This window comes from Callithrix jacchus, chromosome 12 (genome assembly GCF_049354715.1).
Source record: "Callithrix jacchus isolate 240 chromosome 12, calJac240_pri, whole genome shotgun sequence".
Classification (NCBI taxonomy): Eukaryota; Metazoa; Chordata; class Mammalia; order Primates; family Cebidae; genus Callithrix; species Callithrix jacchus.
In genome coordinates, this window is record NC_133513.1 from 80587766 (window position 1) to 80594356 (window position 6591).

The window sequence follows — 6591 nt, forward strand, 5'->3', positions numbered from 1 at the left end:
CTCTGAGTTTACGTATAAGTTTCTGAAGCTTTTCTCAGAACTGGACTTGGCCAAGAGACATTCAAAAAACAAAATACTCCCAATTAATTTGTTTTGAAACCAGGGAATATTGCCAACCACATTCCACAAAATTCAAAGAATTTCTATTAGTTATGGTGCAATGAGCCCAGACTGAAGACACGGAGAAAGGAAATCCTGAAAGAGCACAGCTTATAGCAACAAAAAATAAATTGAGTATTTTTTTTGATTCATCTTCTTAGTAACTTGGGGCTTCACATCAAGGAAAATAAGGACTTTCCCAAACATGAGTACCAGTGCTCACTTTCTCACCAAGAGAATGGGAAACTGTATCAAATGGGTGGATGGCCAGGCATGGTGGCTTATGCCTGTAATTCCAGCACTTGGGAGGCTGAGGTAGGCAGATCAGGAGGTCAGGAGATCAAGACCATCCTGGGTAACATAGTAAAACCCCATCTCTACTAAAAATGCAAAAATTAGTTGTGCTGGTGAATGCCTGTAATCCCAGCTACTCAGGAGGCTGAGGCAGTAGAATTGCTTGAACCCGGGAGGTGGAGGTTGAAGTGAGCTGAGATCATGCCACTGCACTCTAGCCTGGGTGACAGAGCAAGACTCTGTCTCAAAAAAAAAAAAAAATGGGTGGATGTGCCAAGAGTGACTATCAAACCAAACAGCAATAGATATGAGAATCTGCCTTCCTATGAGAGAAGGTGAAATATGGAACTTAAATAATAAAGATGATTTTCTCATCCTCACTTGATCCCAGGCAGGCCTGGCCTCACCTCTCTCCAACCTTCTTTACATTTCTTTTGGAATAGCTATGAGAAGACTGTAAATCATCAGCCCTCCAGTTGGATTTGAGTTGATTTTAAGTGGTGCCTATGATTAATAAAGAAGCTCAGGAGAATCCATGCAGGAGAATATTTACACTATTTAGGGTAGATATTCCAGTGCTGTGTTTACCTCCATATTTCTAAATAAAATGTCAATGCTCTTATTTTTTTAATTTTAGAGATTATATTGGCTTGCCATTTTGGTAGATGCCGTTTAGCACACATATCTCCCAACCACCAACTCTTATCCCCTTTTAATCCTCTGGAATAGTTGTATCATAGTTTCTACTTAAATCACTATTAAGCCTTTGTATTGCTGGACTAAATTAACATTGATCTCAGCTTGGCCAAGCAGTGTACTGATTATTTCTTTTCCTTATTCAACTTTCTGTTTTTCCTATACTTAGTAACTGCCTGCTTTATTTTCATTTGTTCATTTCCTTGTACCTTGTAGCCTTTGCTAATTTTTCTTCCTTAGTGTGATGTTCGACATGGTCAAATCTGGCAGAAATCTATCTGTTCCATTTATTTTTCTGAAGATGGTCCTTTGATCTTCACTGATTACCCTCTAGGCTTGCTATCCAGCTGTCATCCTAGGACTTTGCTTTTCTCCTATGTTAGGTTCTCTATTTCCTGCCTACTGTATTTTCTTTCTTAGTTTAATCCCTGTTTTTCATGATGCTTATAATTCTGGAGCTTCCTGGAAAAGGTGCAGAGGAAGTCAATTTTGGGGATGACTTTACATGCCTGAAAATATGATGTTTTCTTTTCTTTTTTCTTTTTTTAACCTGCTCATTCCTGTCTGTAATCCCAGCACTTTGGGATGCTGACGTGGGCGGATCATCAGAAGTTCAAGACCTGCCTGGCCAACATGGCAAAACTCCATCTCTTCTAAAAACACAAAAATTAGCCAGGCGCAGTGGTGAGCACCTGTAATCTCAGCTACTTGGAAGGCTGAGACATAAGAATTGCTTGACCTCAGGAGGTGGAGGTTGCAGTGAGCCAAGTGCACTTCAGCCTAGGTAACAGAATGAGACTCTGTCTTTAAAAAAAAGATGTTTTTTCTATTCTCGTACCTATTTAAGAGTTTTAGTTACATACTGGCATGCAAGTGGCAGTTCATTTACTCATTTACCCTCAGAATGTAAACACTTGTTCAATTTATCTTCTTTAAGCATATTTAGATAATACTTAAATTGCAAATATTAGGTACCAGATACTGTTCCGAGCACTGTATAAATATGAACCCACCTAATCTTCGTAACAACACATGGGGTAGAAACCATCATTAATGTCGTTTTTCCCATGAGGAATGGACTGTGCAAGGTAACATTGCTCATAGAGTACAGAGTCAGGATTCAAACCTGGCAGCCAGGCTTCCAACCTTTCCCCTATGCTGCCACCTCGGATATAGCTGTTGTAAAGCCAGACAGCATTTGGATTTCTGTTTTTTCCACGGGACCTGTGTCTTTCTGTCTGGAAGCTTTTAGGATCTTCTTTTTAATTTTGGTGCTCTAAAACTTTATGGTCACGTGTCCTAGGGTATCTTTTAATATTCATTTTGTGTAATTGTGGATCCTTTTAATTTATAATTTTATGTCATTTAATTCTGGGAATTAAGTGTGTGTACATAAAACAATTTCCCTCCCGTTATTGTCTCTGTTCTTTTCTGGAGCTTATCCTCTGGCTTGACCCTGTTTTCTCAACAGAGTTGCTGGCATTCATTACGACTCAGATGTTCCTACTAACTAGGCTGCATCAGAGGCTGGACTGATATTTAATTGCAAAAAACTTTCTCTTCTTGTTTTAGTTTCTGGGAGGAAGTTTTTGTATTATTATTAACGAATCCTTAATTCCAAAGAAAAGCGAGGGATTTTCTTGATTGTTATCTTCCAATCGCTCTGTAGATTTTTAAAAAATCATTGTAATTATATTTTTATTTCCAAGATCTCTTTCTTGCTTTCTGAATTTTTCTTTTATGCAGCTTCCTGTTGCTGATTTATAGACACAATATATACTTATCATTCTGAACAAAGTAATTGCAGTGTTTTAAGTTTCAAGATTTCTTCTGCTTTTGCACTTTTTTTCCTCTTCAAGTTCTCTATTTTTATATTACTGTAAGTGCCTGGAAATACTTGGTTGTCCATTCATATTGTGGAGCAAGAGATCCAAAATCCCAAGGTTTCATTTTCTATTTTTCTCCCTTTTTTACCCCAGACAACCCCACTTTCTGTGTCTTTTCAGGGTTTGGCAGAGTCAGTGAACTTTGTTGCCATCAGTACCTCTCTGCAAGCACTCGTCTCACTTTCTACTATTCTTACAGGTAGTTACTATCCTTCCACCTCTTTCCATCTTCATATTTTTGTGGGCTACAAATGTCTCCAGCATTCATTAAAGTTGGAATTTGTGTTTCTGTTCTCATTCTCTTCATTTGAAGGAGATTTCTGAGAGAAGTGTGTTGAAGCAGCTTCGTTTTGTCATTTTAAATGAAAGTCAACCACTCCTTGAAACACCTTTCTTTCTTGGCTTTTGTGACTCCACAGTCTTTGGGTTCTCCTCTCACCTCTTTTTTCTCTACTACGTGCCTAAACTTTGGAGTTCCTTAGGTTGTGGGGTTTGGCTACCTCCTCATCTCCTTCTGTACTTTTACCCAAGGTGCTCCAATGCATTCATGTTAAATATTTCTGTATCCTGATGACTCCCCACGTTTCTATTTCCATCCACTACTTCTCCACAGAGTCTCCATGTTGCCTATGTTTTACATGCATCTCAAGCCTAACATGTACAAAACTAAATTCTTGATTTCCAGCCCTAACCCCGTTCTTCCGCTAGCCTTTCACATCTCGGAAAACAGCAGCACTATCCACCCAGTTGTTCATGCCAGAGGCCTAATAATTTTTTTCTCCTTATTTAGCAAACTTCTCTCCACCACTTTTAATACAATCCATTTAATCTGAGATTCTCATTCCAAAATATAGCTTCAATCTTTCTGTCTTAATCCAAACTACTATAGTTTCTTACTGGGATTACTGACAAACCTTCCTAATTGGCCCCTCCTCCTTTTTTCTTTCCACCCCATTCTTCAGAGAGCAGTCCAAACAAACTTGAAGCATCAATCAGACCATGTCATTCCTTTCCCCTAAAAATCCTAGTAACTTCACATGGCATTTCCAAGAACATTCAAGCTTGTCCAACACTGGGAATGACCTGGTTTTTTCCAACTTCTTTATCTCCTGCTGAGTGATTGAGATGGAGAGGAACTAGAGTGTTTCTGACCTCAGGGCTTTGCATGTGCTGGTATTTTTACCTTGTTCTTTTTTTTTTTTTTGAGACAGAGTCTTGCTCTGTCTCTTAGGCTAGAGTGCACTGGTATGGCCTTGGCTCCCTGCAACTTCCGCCTCTGGGTTCTGGCAGTTCCCGTGCCACAGCCTCTCGAGTAGCTGGAATTACAGGCTTGCACTACCATGCATGGCTAATTTTTGTATTTTCAGTAGAGATGGGGTTTCACCATAATGGCCAGGCTGGTCTTGAACTCCTGATTTTGGGTGATCCACCCACCTCGGCCTTCCAAAGTGTTGAAATTACAGGCATAAGCTACTGCACCTGGCCTAAATTTTATCTTAAATGTCATTTCTCAAGAGGTCTAGGTAATCACCCCAACAAAAGTAGTCCCCAAAGTATTCTTTCTCATAGGACTCCCTTTTCTTAATTGACTCTCCCCAATTCACATTGGATATTTCTTTGCTTACTTGTTTAAAGTTTTTTTCACACTAGAAGGTACAACTGCAAACTAGTGCTAAGATTTCTTCCTTACATTTATCTCAATACATGTATTTTAACAATTATTTTATTTGTTTATTTAAAATGGGATCTCGCTGTGTCACCCAAGCAGTAGTGTGATTATAGCTCACTGCGGCCTTCAACTCCTGTGCTCAAGCAGTCTTCCCACCTGAGCCTCCCAAGTAGCTGGGACCATAGGTGCACACCACCACATCCTACTAAGGTTTTATTCCTAGAGTGGTCTCAAATGTATTCTTGTACTCAATCCAGAACTCTTGTACTCAAGGGATCCTCCTATCTCAGCCTCCCAAAATGCTGAGATGATAGGCATGAGCTGCTGCACCCCGTTTTACTTTTTAGATAAAATGAATAAACAGCAGTGAAACAAAACAAAATAAAAATGGGATATATAAAATATTCTGCCACATAAAAGCAGAGGATTATCATAGCATTCCCAAACCAAAGGCTGAACGTACTTCAGGAAAGACCGTTCAGTTTTCGGGAGCATTTGCTTAGCAATTTCAGGATACTTTAAAAAAATTATGATTTCTTTGAATAAGAGATAGAAGATGTATAGTAAGATAACCGAATGAGAATAAAGAAATGTGAGACTACAATGTAAAGGAGCAAGTAAGACCGCAAGAGACATTGTAATGGCATAAGAAGCAATGAAGAGTGGAATCACCACTGCAGAGAATCAAACCAGTTAAGTAAGATGAGTATAAGGAGCTCTTTAAGAACACAGAGGAAATGGATAAGGAGACTAGAGAATTAGAAGGAATGTAATAGATACAGGAAACAAATATTAATGGTGTAACAAGCGGATAATTGGTGATCCCGAAAAGGAGAGAACAAATGCAACAAAGTCGTTTCTGAACAAAAGAATAATCCGGACATGCCTGTGCCTAATGTAAAATTAACGATAAAATGAAAAACACCTAGAATTGTCTTGGGGACTTTCTTGCCTTTAAAGTTTTATGGACTTGTTTATATTTTGTTTTGAAAACTCTTACTTATCACTGGAATGTAAGCTTCATGGGGGCAGGACACTGTCTTTATTATTTCCCACTATACCCTCTACACCTTGCACATATTAGGAACTTAATACATATGTACCAAATTAATAGTTCAAAATTCAGCTCAATATATCTCTAAAGCTTTTTCTAACTTCCTCAGGATTCGACTGTGCCTAATTACATACAGACACACACAAACACACGTGCACACACACACACACACACATATTTTTGGATGATTATTATATTTGCTGAACTTCAAACTTCTACTCTGTAAATTTAGATTGCAGAAAGTCAGTGGAGAAGCATCTATAAATTTTGTGATCCAATAATTCTACACCTAGCCAATTTGTTATTCATAAAGCAGCAGTATGTTATTTTAGGAAATTTGAGGATTCAAAGTGTATACTACACCAATTCTGAAAAAAGTAACTCCAATCAACTGATATTAAAATATAAGTTAAAAAAATATTCCAGAAGTGAGAAATCATGGTATGGAAGAGCTGGTGATAATAAAGAGCCTTGAAAGTATTCAATTTAGAACAGGGTACATAAAATGATAATAAATGTGGCATACTAGGCCATTCTTGTTTTGCCATAAAGAAATATCTGAGACTGGGTAATTTATAAGAAAAGAGGTTTAATTGGCTTATGGTTCTGTGGGCAGTCCAGGAAGCATGTTGCTGGTGTCTGCTCTGCTTCTGAGGAAGACCCAGGAAGCTTACAATTATGGCTAATGGTGAAGCAGAAGCAGGCACATCTCATGGTGAGAGCAAGAGCAGAAGAGAGAGAGTTGTGTGGGTGAGGTGCCACAACTTTTCAGTGAGCAAATCTCATGAGAACTCACTATCATGAAGACAGCACCAAGCCATAAGGGATCTGTCCTCATGATCCAAATACCTTCCACCAGGCCCCACCTCCAACATTGGGGATTGAAATTCAAC

The 6591-nt window shown here is 38.7% G+C and overlaps 1 non-coding gene across 1 annotated transcript; it reads right to left on the reverse strand.

Annotated features, from left to right (window-relative positions):
• Positions 1-2547: 2547 nt before the first annotated feature.
• Positions 2548-2622, reverse strand: LOC118146571 (small nucleolar RNA SNORD74). Its single transcript, XR_004732426.1, has one exon. It is a non-coding gene; the product is annotated as a small nucleolar RNA SNORD74 (small nucleolar RNA).
• Positions 2623-6591: the final 3969 nt, after the last annotated feature.